The following is a 15,283-nucleotide window of genomic DNA, read 5'->3' as shown; positions in this document are numbered from 1 at the left end:
TGACGTACATAAATTTTGTATCGGTTTCTCCCTCCCAGGCCAAACCTTAAAAATATTTTTTAACGGATTTTTTTGATATTATGAATATAAGCCATTTTACGAGACGTTTCGGAACAGCTGATTGCCGGAATGGCATCAATTGACAGGAGACCTGGGATTAAATCCAGCGTGATTTTTAACAACGCCTCATCTTACTAAACGAGGACATGGAGTAAATGGTAAAAAAGAGATCTAAAAATGTTCGTTACTGCAACATTACACCTAGATATTGTATAAGCTATCTCTTTCTCACCTATATTTCACATAAAAAGGCATGTTTGTGATCAGAAATATTTTAATATTTTTTCTCCATTTATGTTTTTGCCTGTATGAAAAGCTACGCTAAAAATGCGCACAGTCATCAGCCATTATCATCGCGAAAACTGACGACGATGATTGAAAAGTCCCAGGTCTCCTGTCATTTGACCAGCTTCGTAAAATAGCTCATTGAAATATCATTAACAGAATTGGGAAAAGTTCTGTGTTGCAGTAGCCATGCAAAGCAAATCACAGTCAGCGAAGCCAGTGAAACTCACGCTCATTGCTGCCGTAGACAAAATGCCTTGAAAGTAGCAAAGCATCCATTGCTAATGACATCACAAAATTACAGTCCCGCTACATTTCCTGCCTTTGCAGCCTTCGATGACACTACTGTTTTAGAAAACTCATGCACCCAACAAATATAAGAATCACACTTTTAAGCTACTGTAGTTAGGAAAGCCATGTGAATTTCGCGAAATTCAAGCCCACTACCATTCCTCTGATCATGGAAGCTTGTGTTGATAGATTAAAAAAAATGACGGTCTAGGAAATAGAAATATAGGTAGTAGAACACTAGTAGCGCTGTTGTCACGGAACAGAGTTTTTATAATACTACTTTCAAATTATTTTTTTTATTGTTTGTTTAGTGCTAAATTGTAGTGAATGTTTTATGTTGGGTAACAAAATTGATTTGACACTTACAGATTCGGTCCTCAAGCTGTCAGAGCGTAGCAAACTAGATGTTGGTAACACCGACATTAGCATTCTTAGGCTAATGCTTCTACTACACGCAATGTCTAAACCAGCCGATTATCGAAATCGAATGTACCTCGGGTTTTTTTCCCGCTAGAGTGCAGTAATTGGTTTATATAATCATAATCGAAAGGTTTCAAAATATTCCATCGGTGAAATCGGGGAAGGGAAGGAATGTTAGTGTGACGTCCACTGCTACTAGAGACCGAGATCACCTTTGCATCTCCATGGTTTTACATTAGCATTCTAAGGCTAATGCTTCTACTGTCTAGGATCTTTTCGTAACTCTTACACAAATATGAAAATGTCTACTTTGGCAGAGAAATATTTCTGTCAATACCTAACTGTGATAGAGCTAATTGAACACGAAACTCCGCCTCAGTGGAGATGTTATGCCAATAAAAAGAATAAGAAGATGGTACTTGAGGCAGAACATTGTTACGCCGTTCAATCGGTTCACACCACCCTCTTCTATCAACTTATTTATTGCATGCTTCGACGTTACTTCAAAAGTATGGCTATGAACATCGCCTTCAACTCCCACAGTGTTTATACATCTCTACGGCCTAATTGAGTGTCTTTTTCCGCTCCCATCTGCAGAGAAACACTCTTAATTTTAAACAAATAATTCATTCAACAAAACTGCACTTCAAGAGCCAAATGATCATACCCATTGGAGGAAATCGCACAGTTTCGAGCCCAGCAAGCATCGCGCTGCACGCAATCGAAAGATGATAGATTGCAAATTTATTGCCGCAAGATCGCATCTGGCGAATCTCGCCGCGAAATTCCCGAGAACGAATTTTATCTTTCGCGTCGATCGGCTCAAAACCGGAAAATGGCTTCATTAGGACGCGTTCCTCCTCTGAAAGCTTATGACCACCAAAGTGCACTGTTATGAATGTAACAAATTTTAATTAATGAATATTAATTTCGGCCTTTCGTTTTCTTGCTTTCATTCATTTCAGAAACAAACGAAATAGAGTGCGAAGTGTGCGGTACGACATTGGACTGACCGAACAGCCATTACACGTGTGAGGTGAGTAAACTATTCGATTAATTAAACACGCAACCTTTTGAATAAGAAACATAACAGCCAAGCCCTATCGGTAAACTAATCGGATGAGTGCAAAAGCTGTGGTCGGTGGAAATAGTCCGTGGATGCTCAGAATTATCTGCGACACCATCGCACGGAGATCCAGTATTCTGAAAACGTTGGGAACACACATTTTGAAATGAAAACTAAAGTCTATCTGCACGGACTCTTTAATTATTTAATTTTTTTATTAGTATCATTCCAAACATTAAATCCATATTAAGCATTTATTAACATTTTGTTAACAATATATTACATATTATTTGCCGAAGCAGTTTAGAATTTTTACAGGTGGGTAGATTTCACCTGCTTATAAAAGAGAAAACGCCTTGCTATTAACTTAACTCAACATAACCTAGATATATAACGCTTTAATTGTGGCAATAGAAGACTATCACGATTTTGTCAAAAAATATTAATCATTTTATTCAGCATTTGTTCCAATGTTTCAACATTGGATATTCTATGTAACTCATAAGTACTATACAAGAGAGGGAGCTTCAAAATCATTTTCAAAATTTTATTCTGAATCCTCTGCATAGCTGCCTTTCTGATATTATTAGCCCATATTGGTACATCATACAACAGGAGAGCATACTATAGGAGAAATCTTCCATTTTTGCAAGATGAAGAAAAAATATCCAAACTTATTTGCGATCTACTACAGATGACACGCAGGCTTTGTCCTTTGGCAAAGAGGCCTGTTTCATCCGCATAAGATTTTTGACAACCCTGAGATAACTCAGGTAAATGAGATGTGAAAATATTGTATAATATGGGTCCCAAAATGCAGCCTTACATGACGTCTCTCAGACTTGGAGTTGTGATAAATAACCTGAAGTGTGAGAATTCACAGATCTTTGGATTATTCTAACAATGTATGTTGAAAAAATAAAGTTTTTTAATTTTATAATCAAACCTTCATGCCAAACACTGTCAACACTTTAGATTATCAAAATAACGAATGCGAACTTTTGCCATGATTTTCTAAATCTGGACCACTATTCATCGGCAAGTTTGCGACACATCCGTAAGTGCAATACAGACATATCCGCTTTTCCCGGTTGTCCACTCGACTGGCAAAATTATTCACCTGAAGGAAATTGATCTGACCTTCACGGTTTTCGATTTGGTTGGTGTTCAGATACACCTTAAAGAACTGGCAATAAATCTTATGTGATAGAACTTTGGAAGATAACAAAAATAATTGATGGGCACAGAAACTGCCCATGGTCGACGTAAACACCATTATTACTGGGAACATGCGTTTTAGTGTTCCCAGCTGCATTCTTGCATCTGTTAACAATTGCGATCTGATATTCTCTGCATTTACTAAAGATTGAAATTAAAAAATTGGCTGGGTTAGTTTTTCCGTTTCGTGTCAAACTTTTGCCAACCAAATTGCATCGAACATTTTATCCGAACAAGCAGTCAATTCAATGAACGGATATATCCATGAATTGACGTAAACACCTAGTCAATGTCATGACAACATGGCTAATATGCTAAACTATCCTAACAAACACTAGACAAAACGTGTGTTTGTTGGTATAAGTTGGTAGCCTTTCAAATATTTTTGAAAAATTTAGTGCTGGGCCCAGATAGCCGTAGCGGTAAACGCGCAGCTATTCTGCATGACCATGCTGAGGGTCGTGGGTTCGAATCCCACTGGTCGAGGATCTTTTCGTAAAGGAAATTTTCTCGATTCCCAGGGCATAAGAGTATCTTCGTACCTGCCACACGATATACACATGCAAAAATGGTCAATCGGCAAAGAAAGCTCTCAGTTAATAACTGTGGAAGTGCTCATAAGAACACTAATCTGAGAAGCAGGCTTTGTCCCAGTTGGGACGTAACGCCAGAAAAAAGAAGAAGAAGAAGTGCTGTTCGCATGTCCAACGAGTGTTACTCGTTAGAAATGAAAAAAAAACGCCATTTTGTTCATATTGGCGCTTACGTCAAGAAGTACAATAGTCCCGTGTGATATGCAACCCGCACACGGACGACGCGTGAAACATTTTTGATTTTGGAGAAAGGAAACTTGGTATAATCGAAGATGCCGCCAGAAGATAGACAAAGGCGGAAAACAAAGCGAACCGAAAAATGTATGACCAACAATGTCAGGAACCGCTCAGTAAAAGCGCGGTATGAAGGGTGTATCCGCAAAGCTAAACGATCAATTCCGAACTCTGTGATAATACAACAAAAATTAAGGTTGGTATCATCGTCTTCCAACTTAACAAGAAACAAAAACATTTTTTCTGAATTTCTTGAAGATTATAAATCTATTAAGTTTCTAAAAGACTGTTAAGTTAATAAAACAGAATCACTCGATCCTTCTTTGGACCCGCTAACGGTGGTAAATCTTCTGACTTGGGAGATAAAAAAAAACACTGAGAAGAAATCTTCGAAAATTCTCTAAACTTGGACGCTACCACGAGCAGAAGGAAGTGTAAATCTCTGAATTCACAACTTCTTTCACAATAGTAAGATTGAAAATTGTCGCAAAACGTGACAAAATTAGAAGAAAGGAAATATTTCCGGAATATGTGCTTTTTTCTAAGCGTGAAATTGATAATTGCATTGTAATGAGTAATCAGTTCGATATTTTAATAAAATTTTCCGAACATCAAATCAAAGCGCTCTTTAAAGCCCAGGCTCTTTGATGTAGGTGGGAAAAGGTCCCCAATCGTGAACAGTTGTTCCGATTTACATTTGATGTCCGTGTTACCTTGGAACATATCCAGAAACCTGGTGGCAATTCCCAGAACCCCAGTCAGTGCCGTCGGTGCCAAAAGTGATACCAAACATTAGCGCATGGATGCTAAATTCATTCAGGATCTTCTCACGCTAAGGAAGTCTGACTTGTGTAAGAAGATACCAAAAAGTTTGCCTGTGCAAATTGTGGGGGCAACCATAAGTCTAATTTTTGGGGTTGGCCTTCACGCAAACAAATTGTTGAGGTTCATACCAGGCAGATGGATAGCAACGTTTTTTATCCGAAATTCCCCAGGCAGAATCTCCGAAAATTCTCATTTTTCAGTTAACAATCGCTTGCTTAATAGTCATCAGGTAAATTATGATCATGCTCATCCCTACGCAGGTAATTTCAGCTCCTCCCCTTCAAATTTTCTTCTTACGGGTAACCGTTCTACGTTCATGAATGATGTAAAATTTACAGAAAGAATTTTAGAATTTTTGAAGAAGGTGGAATATACACCGAAACGTAGGAAAGTAGATGAAAAGGCGTTTTAGCTGCTTTTTGAGACTGAAAGAGCCAACAATTGTTGCAAATACTGGTAAATTACAATCGAAATCAACCCACAAAATGTAACATTTGCTAATCAAATTGTTATTGGATTACGTTTCTCTAATGGATCCAAATATTATTCTTAAATTTTTGATTTTGGAACGCCCGTTCTATGAATGGTAGAGAGAACGAGATGTTTAATTTTCAATCAGCTAATAACATACATATAGCTGTTATTACTGAAACTTATTTGAAACCTGGATCCAGACTCAAAAGAGATTAAGGTATTTCTGCTTAATTATTTATTTATTTATTCAAGCCAACAGGTAAAATATTTACCCCAGTGACTATCTTAGCACGTCATTGAAAGTAAAATAATAAAATTACAAACAAGAAAGGTAAAATTTATCACAAAATTCTACGGAAGTTATACTTATTTGCTACGCGGGACATATTGAAGTCAAAGGCACGATAGCATTGATTGAATACACGGCACATGCTACGCATAGGTTCATGCAATCCGTAGTTCGTCCTGGCTGGATAAATGGTTAAAAACGAGTGCGAGCGTAGGTTTATCAGCTTGCAAGGACTGCTGTTGCTGGATAGATTGAGCGGATTGTTCCATCTGAGATGATGCGATGAATTTGCGCTAGATAGCTTCAATCCGTTGAATATCGTTCTAGTAATAAGACGACCAGCAGCAGAGGAATACTCCAGAATGGGTCACTCAATGGAGCAATAAAGAGCTTTGAGACAGTATATGCCTTTAATGTTTTTTGGCAAATCGGAACAAAAACTCAGCTGCGACGAAGCATTTAGTTAATTGAAGGAAAAGGGCGTCTTCGGTCTTCTTATTCGTGTTGTAAAGCTTCAGGTCATCGGCATACGCAGGAAATTAACATTGTTCATGTACAGCAAGAATAAAAGTGGGCCGATATGGCTGCCTTAAGGAACGCCGGAACACACGATAAATGGTAGCGATACATGATCTCCAATTTTGACGGGCATGCTTTGGTCGACCTAATAAGATCGGAGCCAACAAAGAATTTGGTTATCAAACTTTGCCAGTGCGATTTGATGGTTCATTATGTCAAACGCAACGGAAAGGTCAGTATATATAGCGTCAACCTGTTGGTCATCTTATATTTGCCGAATTACGAACGGCGTGATTGACGCCAAATTAGTTGTCATCGATAGCTAAATCCATGCTGTTCTGGAAAAATATTATGTGCTTAACGATAGTTTGAAACCAGTCGCTTGCACCCTTTCTTAAAAACTGGATAGAACAAGCGATGGGATTCCTTCCGTCCCACTTTCGGTGGATGATTTCAATTCCTTTCCTGCTGATTTAACCATTGCATCGGTGATGTAGAATTGCTCTGAACGGAAGTCGGAAGTTGGGTAGCAATCCTGATTGCTTCGTGTAGGGGAAATCAGGGTAAAACCGACACTGTGGGTAAGCTCGACACCCTTTGATTTTTCATGTTTTGAGCAGATTTTCATGCAGTTTCCACTACGCTCTATCTTAACTTGTGATATGTTGTGTTTCAAATGACATTACAACTGACGCTACCAATAAACTGTCAAAATAAACAACAAAATCATATTGGATAACATAGAAGCAACAGCAGTTGCAATATTTCGCTGTTGTTCTTTAACTATTACGCATGTGAATTTTTTTAAATGTAATTATTTGTTCTGCGTCTACATCATCATTTACTAATATTACGTTGATACAACATGGAGGAGAAATCAATTTTGGTTTTTCGACAGCTGAAAACGCTATTGAAAAATAAAAGTCCTCTCGGGGTAAGATCGATACTTTCATTTGGGGTAAAATCGACACCTTTCTTTGCTTCATAATCTAACTTCAGGGAATCTTTCTAATCGGAAGACTATCTCTGTAGTTTAACTAAGTCTTAATTTTCGAATTCCAATGAATTTCACGGATGGCAAACTTGTTTGATGAAGCTTGAAGAAATTTTTCTCATTCAAAATTGAAGAAATAATAGAATTAGAAATATTTTCACAAAAATTAATCTTATTGTTTATTTACAAACCATGAGGTTCGACAGTTTTTATTACCTAAAAATAATTACACTTTTCTGTTTTGTTCAAATAAAACAGTATTTATTTTCACAATCATTCGCTACAACTTCATCTTCAGAAGCATTCCATGAACACAAATTAAAAATATCCATGTGTATTCATCCCAACTATATAATCTTAGCATGGGACATTTGCAATTTTCACATATATTTAGTGGATCTTTGGCCTATCCTCAATAATTTACGTAATATGTGAATAATCCTTTAGAAGAAGGGGTGTTTTTCTCATATATGCAATGTGATGGTGATGTTCACGACGTATAAATTCTACTCAAAGTGGATGCGTCAGTTTTACCCTAACAGGGTGTCGATCTTACCCGCAATCTCAATTGTCTCACTTAAAAATGATGGAATATCAATTTATTTTAAATCACTATATAATTTTAACATATCATCCAGCAAGGATTGATAGATTTGTAACCAATATGTGATTCTACAACAATTTTAGGTTCGTTTAACAAGCGAAAGTACACAAATTTTATCAAAAAGCTTAGGGTGTCGGCATTACGCCGAATTCCCCTACTACACGTGGGTCAACTAGTTCATTTGTCAAAACGCTACTAAGCAGAGAGCTGCTTATTTGGCTCTTTTAAGTTGCTTCAGTTCAGAATTTGACCATATCGCTTTCGCAGGATTGAAACTAGGTTTGTTGGGAACAAATTGCCCGATGGCATACAGCAAGATACCGGGCAACGTCGAAGCAGCGAGATTGGCTTCGCTATTATGGAGAATGTCATCCCAGTCCAAGATTGTGAGAAAGTTGTTCATGCCGGTGAAGTCAGCTTTGCCGAAATCGTATCGATCGTCTTCCAGAGTGTTGCGGAAACATAATTGTGGGTTGACTTCACTTTCCATTAGATGGCGTTTGCAGGTTTTGACGAGCAGTGATGGAGCTTGCATGACTTTACAGTTCCTCGCTAACAAATCACAGGTCAAGCATGCGGTTATTTTCGTTTACAACTCCGACTTTCTGCTTAAAGTCCAGGAGTGCTGTATGCATCTAGCAGGGCCCGGAAGGCAGAGTTAATTGACGACCAAGAGGTTGACGGGAAAAAACGAACCATTGGAGTCCTGCAGACACGAAACTGCGCTCAAGTTTTAATCGCATAGAACAATGATATTGTCTCTTGGTCCTAATTGCAAAACAATCAAGTTAAGCGGCTCGATATGATTTTCGATTGACAGATCATCGTTTACTCGGTCTGGTGGGAAGTATAAAACGCACATGTAGAGTGTTGCATTAGTAGAAGTAACTGTGATCCATAGTTGACAGACGCGATATTGGGATGAACAAGCATGCGCGATTTGAATTTCGAACGAACAGCTAGCAGTACACCGCAGCCAGAACATTTATCGCTGTGAGAAGGGGATCGATCCTGACGGTAAACAAAAATGCGGTCATCAAACAGTTGATTTGATGGCTCATTCCTATTAAATCAAGTCTCAGAAAAGGCGTAAACGTCGTACCACCCACCGCTAATGGCCAACTGATACTCAGCCAGCGAGCTTTTCATTCTAGAGATGGGCAAAATAAATCGTAACCGTTCAAAAGAACCGAATCAATTGAACCAGTGAGCCGTGGCTCTTTTTTGGCGAGAGTCGGTTCATTCTATCAGCAGTCACTCAGCGGATCAGGTAAAAAGTAAACCGTAAAAAGAACAAACTGGTTCTTTTCTCCTATTCTCTTTCGTTCGTAGCTCGGCTTTATTATAATGCATGACATGTGCCTTAATTGCTTTGCGCGCCGCGCCACACATGCATGCACAGTTTGCTGCCTCTCCGTGCTCTCATCGCTCTCAGCATAGACAGACAAACTTTCCCCGCCCTCTTGCATTACAGGCAAATGAAAGATGAAAAGAAAAACTACTCGAGTTCGCATCGTACCTTCGTGCTGTGCGTACACGAATTCTCTCTGCTCTTGGAAGTTTTTTTAACAACGACCTAAAGCAATAAAACAGTACTTTTCAGTGCTACAAAAACAGTACTTTGCAGTGCTAAAATTTAAAACGGAACTTTTCAGTGCTACTAAAGCAGTACTTTTCAGTATTTTTTTTTCTACTATTGATCTTTTTACGATCCTTGTTTGGACCCGTGCCTTCGTTTTTTCGTTGGACCCGTTGGCGAAAGCTAGCGGTGGTAATCCTTCTTGGACACCGTCTTGGAAAAAAAAAAACCTCTTAAGAGGTCTCGTATTCTTTCGTTTATTCAATAAATATGGTTGCATCTACAACCATGCTCGATGGTTCAATTTTCCGAATTGAAGCAGTCTCGAGCCCTTTGATTCAAGTGAGGAAGCAAAGAGTGCCGCTTATCGTGGTCAGTTGTCCCGAATTTGAGAGATTTAGGCTGGAGATCTTGAACTCCATTAGGGGAATCAAGGTCTCCTTCCAAATCGCAAAGAAAAGAGACTCTTAAAAATCGCGAACTTCTTCTCATATAACTTGAAGAGAAGAAGCACATTTTTTTTATTTATGACGACAAAACTGAACGTTTGTTCAAAGTCGTCTTGAAAGGTCTCTCAAGTGACTATATGTCACCTGAAGAGATCAAAAATAGAATTCATGATTTACTTGGATTTTCCCCAGTCCAAGTAATCATTATGAAAAAGATAACCCTATCTGACATTGTTCGGAAAGGGCTTTCTCAAGAATATTGTTTAGTTCACTTGACCAAAAAGAACTAAATAATATTAAAGCTTTAGAAAAAGCTAGACTTATGTACAATGTCCGTGTGGCATTTCCAGAAACCTGGAGGAAATTACCAGAACATGGTACAAAAAAAATCCGCATGGATGCTAAATGCATGATTTGCGGAGGTTCGTCTGTCCAATGAAGGAAGATACCACTAAGTTTATATGTTCGAATTGGGGGGGCAATCATAAGTCAAATTTTTGGGCTTGCCCTTCGCGTAGGCGAGTCGTCGAGGCTCGTACCAGGCAAATGAACAGTAATATCCGTTACGATAACGGTCGTTTCCGGAATTTCCCTGGTAGAGTTTCGAACAATGCTCACTTTTTAGTTAACGATCGCATCATACCTATCAGGTAGATCATAATCATGCTCATTCACAAACTAATTTTAATGCATCGGGTAGCCGTTCATCTTTTAATTTCGAATGTATCTACTCAAGGAAAATCCTTTGCCGATATCGTAGCAGGTAATTTGAACTCTTCCCCTATTCATACTATGAGTACTCATTGTAATTGTTTCAAATCAAATGAAAAAAATAACTCTGCCCCCTCAGGAAACTTCTACTCCGCCTCTTCGTCTATCGAAAAATCTAACGGGAAATCATCAGATAATGTACCCACTTCAAATGATATGTCTGCCTGTGATTTTAATTTTCTAACTGAACAATTGAATCTAATGATTGATGCAATGTAGAAAGCCACCACTATGACTGAAGCAGTGCAAGTTGGTGTAAAATTTACAAATCAAATTGTTATTGGATTACGTTTTTGTAATGGATCCAAATAATAATTTAAATATTTTAAATTGGAATGCTCGTTCCATGAATGGTAAAGAGGACGAGCTGTTAAATTACAGCTAATAATGTGCATATAGCAGTTATTACTGAAACATATTTAAAACCTGGATCCAAACTAAAAAAAAAAAGTCCTAACTTTTTTGTTTATCGCAATGATCGACTTGATGGGGCATGTGGGGGAGTTGCAATCATCATTCATAGGCGTATAAAACATCAACTGTTTTCGTCATTTGAAACTAAAGTTTTTGAAACTTTAGGTGTTTCTGTTGAAACACAGCTTGGTAAATATACTTTCATAGCTGCCTATTTGCCTTTTCAATGCTCTGGACAGCAAGTTAATTTGCTCCAAACTGATTTGCGAAAATTGACTCGCAATAAGTCAAAATATTTTGTCATTGGTGACTTTAATGCCAAACATCGGTCATGGAATAATTCTCAAAATAATTCCAACGGCAGAATTTTATTTGATGAGTGCTCTTCAGGATATTTCTCAATCCAATACCCTGATAGCCCTACGTGTTTTTCCTCTTCTAGAAATCCATCTACGATTGATTTGGTCTTAACCGACTCTAGTCATCTGTGTAGCCAATTAGTTACTCATGCTGATTTTGAGTCTGATCATGTCCCTGTTACATATACAATACCTAATGAAGCGATTCTCAATCCTATCAGCTCCACTTTCAATTATTGTCGAGCCGACTGGAATATATATGAAACATTTATTGACTCTTATCTTGATGTTAACATTTCTCTACAAACAAAACTTGATATTGACAATGCTCTTGAAACTTTAACAAATTCCATTATTGAAGCCAGGAGCATTGCAATTCCAAAACGTGAAGTAAAATTTGAATCTGTGATTATAGACGATGATCTTAAATTCTTGATCCGCCCTAAAAACGTGAGGAGAAGGCAATTTCAACGCACTCGCGATCCTGCTATGAAAATTATATGGCAGGATTTACAGAAAGAAATCAAGACACGTTTTTCACAATTAAGAAACAAAAATTTTTAAAATAAAATATCTCAATTGGACTCTGGCTCTAGAGCCCTTTTGGAAATTATCTAAAATTTTGAAAAATAAACTCAGAAGCCGATACCGGCATTGAAAGAGGAAAACAAATTATTACTAACTAATTGCGATAAAGCTCAAAAACTTGCTATGCAGTTTGAAAACGCGCACAATTTCAATATAGGACTTACTAGTCCAATTGAAAATCAAGTCACTCAGGACATCGAAAATATTCTCAATCAAGAGAACGTTTTCGAAAACTCCTGGGAGACTGATTTGGAAGAAGTAAGCACTATTATTTAAAAATTCAAAAATATTAAAGCTCCTGGCGTCGATGGAATTTTCTACATTCTCATCAAGAAACTTCCAGAAAGTAGCTTTTCATTCTTAGTTGATATATTTAACAAATGTTTTCAATTAGCATATTTTCCTGACAAATAGAAAAATATTAAGGTTGTACCAATTTTAAAACCAGACAACAATCCTGCAGAAGCTTCGAGCTATCGGCCAATCAGTTTGCTTTCCTCTATCAGTTAACTTTTTGAAAAGGTCATTTTGAACAGAATGATGGCCCACATCAACGAAAATTCAATTTTTGCCAATGAACAGTTCGGATTCCGCCATGGACTTTCGACCACCATTAACCTTTTGTACGTAACAAATTTGATTCGTTCCAACAAGTCTGACAGCTATTCTACTGGTCTTGCTCTTTTACACATTGCAGCAAATCGGTGATATGACACAAATATGAAAATGGTCAAGCCCACTGTGCAAACTTGGTAAGTATGAATATGGGAGCACTAAGATAAATTATTGGAACGCTTACCCTATCCATTGTTGAAACGAAGTTTTGATCAAAATCATCAACAATTTTAGGTAAAATCTTTGCTATTGTGACGGGAAATGAAAAGTTATCAGTGAATAACCAAATCTTGATAATATCCTATTTAGATTCTCCAAATAAGGATGCTAGTTTTGCTTAACACACATAACATCTAGATATAATATATGAATGTAATGTTTGACATGTCCAATAAAAAAAGATGTAAAATTCAAGCCGTGTAGATGAAATCCAAAACAGCTCCAACGCGAAACACATATCATAAGACTATTTCAAATTCCCCCGAAGCGACTCCTTCTGATCGAGAGAAACATGCAATAATCAACAGACTATCACAGTTGGTCACATCTCATAGACCTCGCTAATGAGTAGTTTTGTCGGCGATATGTGCTGCATTCATTATATCTACACCCAAAATCTACCTCTCCGTCGTATCATAGCACGATGGCAAATCTTAGCACACCCAACCCTCGTAAATGCCGTCATTTTAGTTGGCATCGCGAGGGACCCAAAAACTCAAAGACTACCAAAATGAATTGAACAAACCGCCCGAAGGCAATGCATGTTATGTGTGATTCATAAACACTGCGTGTGGATGGGAGAGCTCCAAAATTAATCAATTAGTTTTCTAGATATAGAGTCTAGCTCATGTGACCTGGCGCTGGCTGGCTGCCGGGTCCTAGTCTCAGTCTCAGTCAATGCTACCCGCTGAGCGTTAATTTTTTTTTCCGCGAGTTTCTGGGCGCGATAGTGAAAACAACCGGTTCAGCTTACTAATTCGATACTCCCCCTTTGCACCGCGGATGACGGGTCGTGATAAGTGACGGAACCGAGCACGAAATTCCACAATCACCATATCAAGATTTGACACCTTCTCTGAAATGATTTGGACGATCACCGGGAGGTATCATGTGAAGATCGGGAAGACGAATGGGGTTTTTAGTTATCTTTGAGCAGTTTTTAGAAGCTTATCTGGAAATTATTTTAAATATCTATCTTTAAGGGCCTCAGTATGAATATTGGCTTTGAAAACATAGGAATCCTTTGAGCCTCAATTTACGAGCTATATCGGGGGTTCGTAAATTGAACTGGTTCTTGAATCGAATCGTTTCGTAGAGAATCTCAAAGCTTCGAGAGCACAAATCTAAAGAACCAGGTAGCCGTTCAATTTGAAACTTGATCGATTCATTACTCGATCGTGTATTTAGCTTGAACCGATGTCTGATTCTCAAGATGCGTGCTTTTTAAGATTTGAGGTATGATTTCAATGCACCTTAACAACCATACCATCGCAGTGCGACATGATTCAACCAACCGTGTAACCTATCCCATGCCGTACAAGCAACAGCAGTACCATAAATCTTCTCTTTTAATTTTCTCGATCCGAGCTCACTCAAGTGTTTGAAAGTACCTTCACAATTCTTCAACTCCATTCTCGTTTTTTTGTGCTCCCGATTTTGAGGGAAAAAACGAAAAGTAGTAAAACGAGTAAGTTGAAACTTAATTTTATGATTCCATTTTTTAACGCTGCGGGACAACTCGAACTGCCCTAGACGATCTCGTAAAACTGTCCAAAACTAGATCGCAACTTTTACGCAGTACGCGCTAGCCTCGAACACCTAGCCGTGTGCTGTATTTGAATGCTTTTTGGTTTGCCAAATGGATCCTATCTTAGTGTCACAGAACTTAACAAACGTGTCAATTACGAAAGCCATAGACATACCTGCTCTTCAACCATTAGTAATCGAGGCCTTTTACGGGTCACTGTGTCATCTGTGTCCATCTCGGGAACTGTTCCATATTCATGAGTGGCAGACGTAACTCACCGCCCTTCAAGCAATTAATCACTTTGACGGAAAAGAAAGAGCCCCTAGTGAATGTCGCCTAAGAGGCAACAAGATGCGCTTCGGTGACGTCACCCTTTTGGACTAAAAGCAAAGGCGGGCGTATAATAATTATAAGCTGAGAACGCACGCCTGTTGCATCGAGAAGGGAAGCTCACGCTTCACAAGTAGGAAGGTAAGTGCATGAGTGCATAGCAGACCTCGCCCGTCGAATTGGTAGACGTGGGGGAGGTGTTATGAATTAAGCGTTCGCGTGGTAAGCGATAATCAAGTGGTTGTTCGGGTCTTGGTAAAATCTTGATGGTTGGCTGTCCTCAGTATTGCCCTAGGTCATGTTCCGGGGAACTAAAAATCGCAGCACGAACGAATTGATTCAACACTTTCATAACATATAATATGTAATCATAGATTTTAGCAAAGCTGGAACTGCAATCACGAGTAGCCAATCAAGCTCAAGCTGAATATTATGTATTTGACAGAACGCTCATCCTAATGTGACTAAAAGTGATTAGGGGAAGACAGGGTAAGACCGCCCGCCTAAGCATTTTAATTCATATGGTTAAATCAAGAATCAATAAATCCTTTCCCAACGC

General features: G+C 38.4%; 1 protein-coding gene across 3 annotated transcripts in view; it reads left to right on the top strand.

The window, feature by feature from the left end:
• LOC5577237 overlaps positions 1–15,283 on the top strand; it is a 153,505-nt gene that overhangs the window by 73,807 nt on the left and 64,415 nt on the right. For all 3 annotated transcript variants that reach the window (XM_021855078.1, XM_021855080.1, XM_021855079.1), the window contains one exon: positions 2,022–2,092. The gene's annotated coding sequence lies outside the window, so the exon portion shown is untranslated. The remainder of the gene's footprint in view (positions 1–2,021; positions 2,093–15,283) is intronic.

This window comes from Aedes aegypti, chromosome 3 (assembly GCF_002204515.2).
Source record: "Aedes aegypti strain LVP_AGWG chromosome 3, AaegL5.0 Primary Assembly, whole genome shotgun sequence".
In the NCBI taxonomy this organism is placed as follows: Eukaryota; Metazoa; Arthropoda; class Insecta; order Diptera; family Culicidae; genus Aedes; species Aedes aegypti.
The sequence above is the reverse complement of the archived record's forward strand: the minus strand, read 5'-3'. Positions and strand labels throughout refer to the sequence as shown.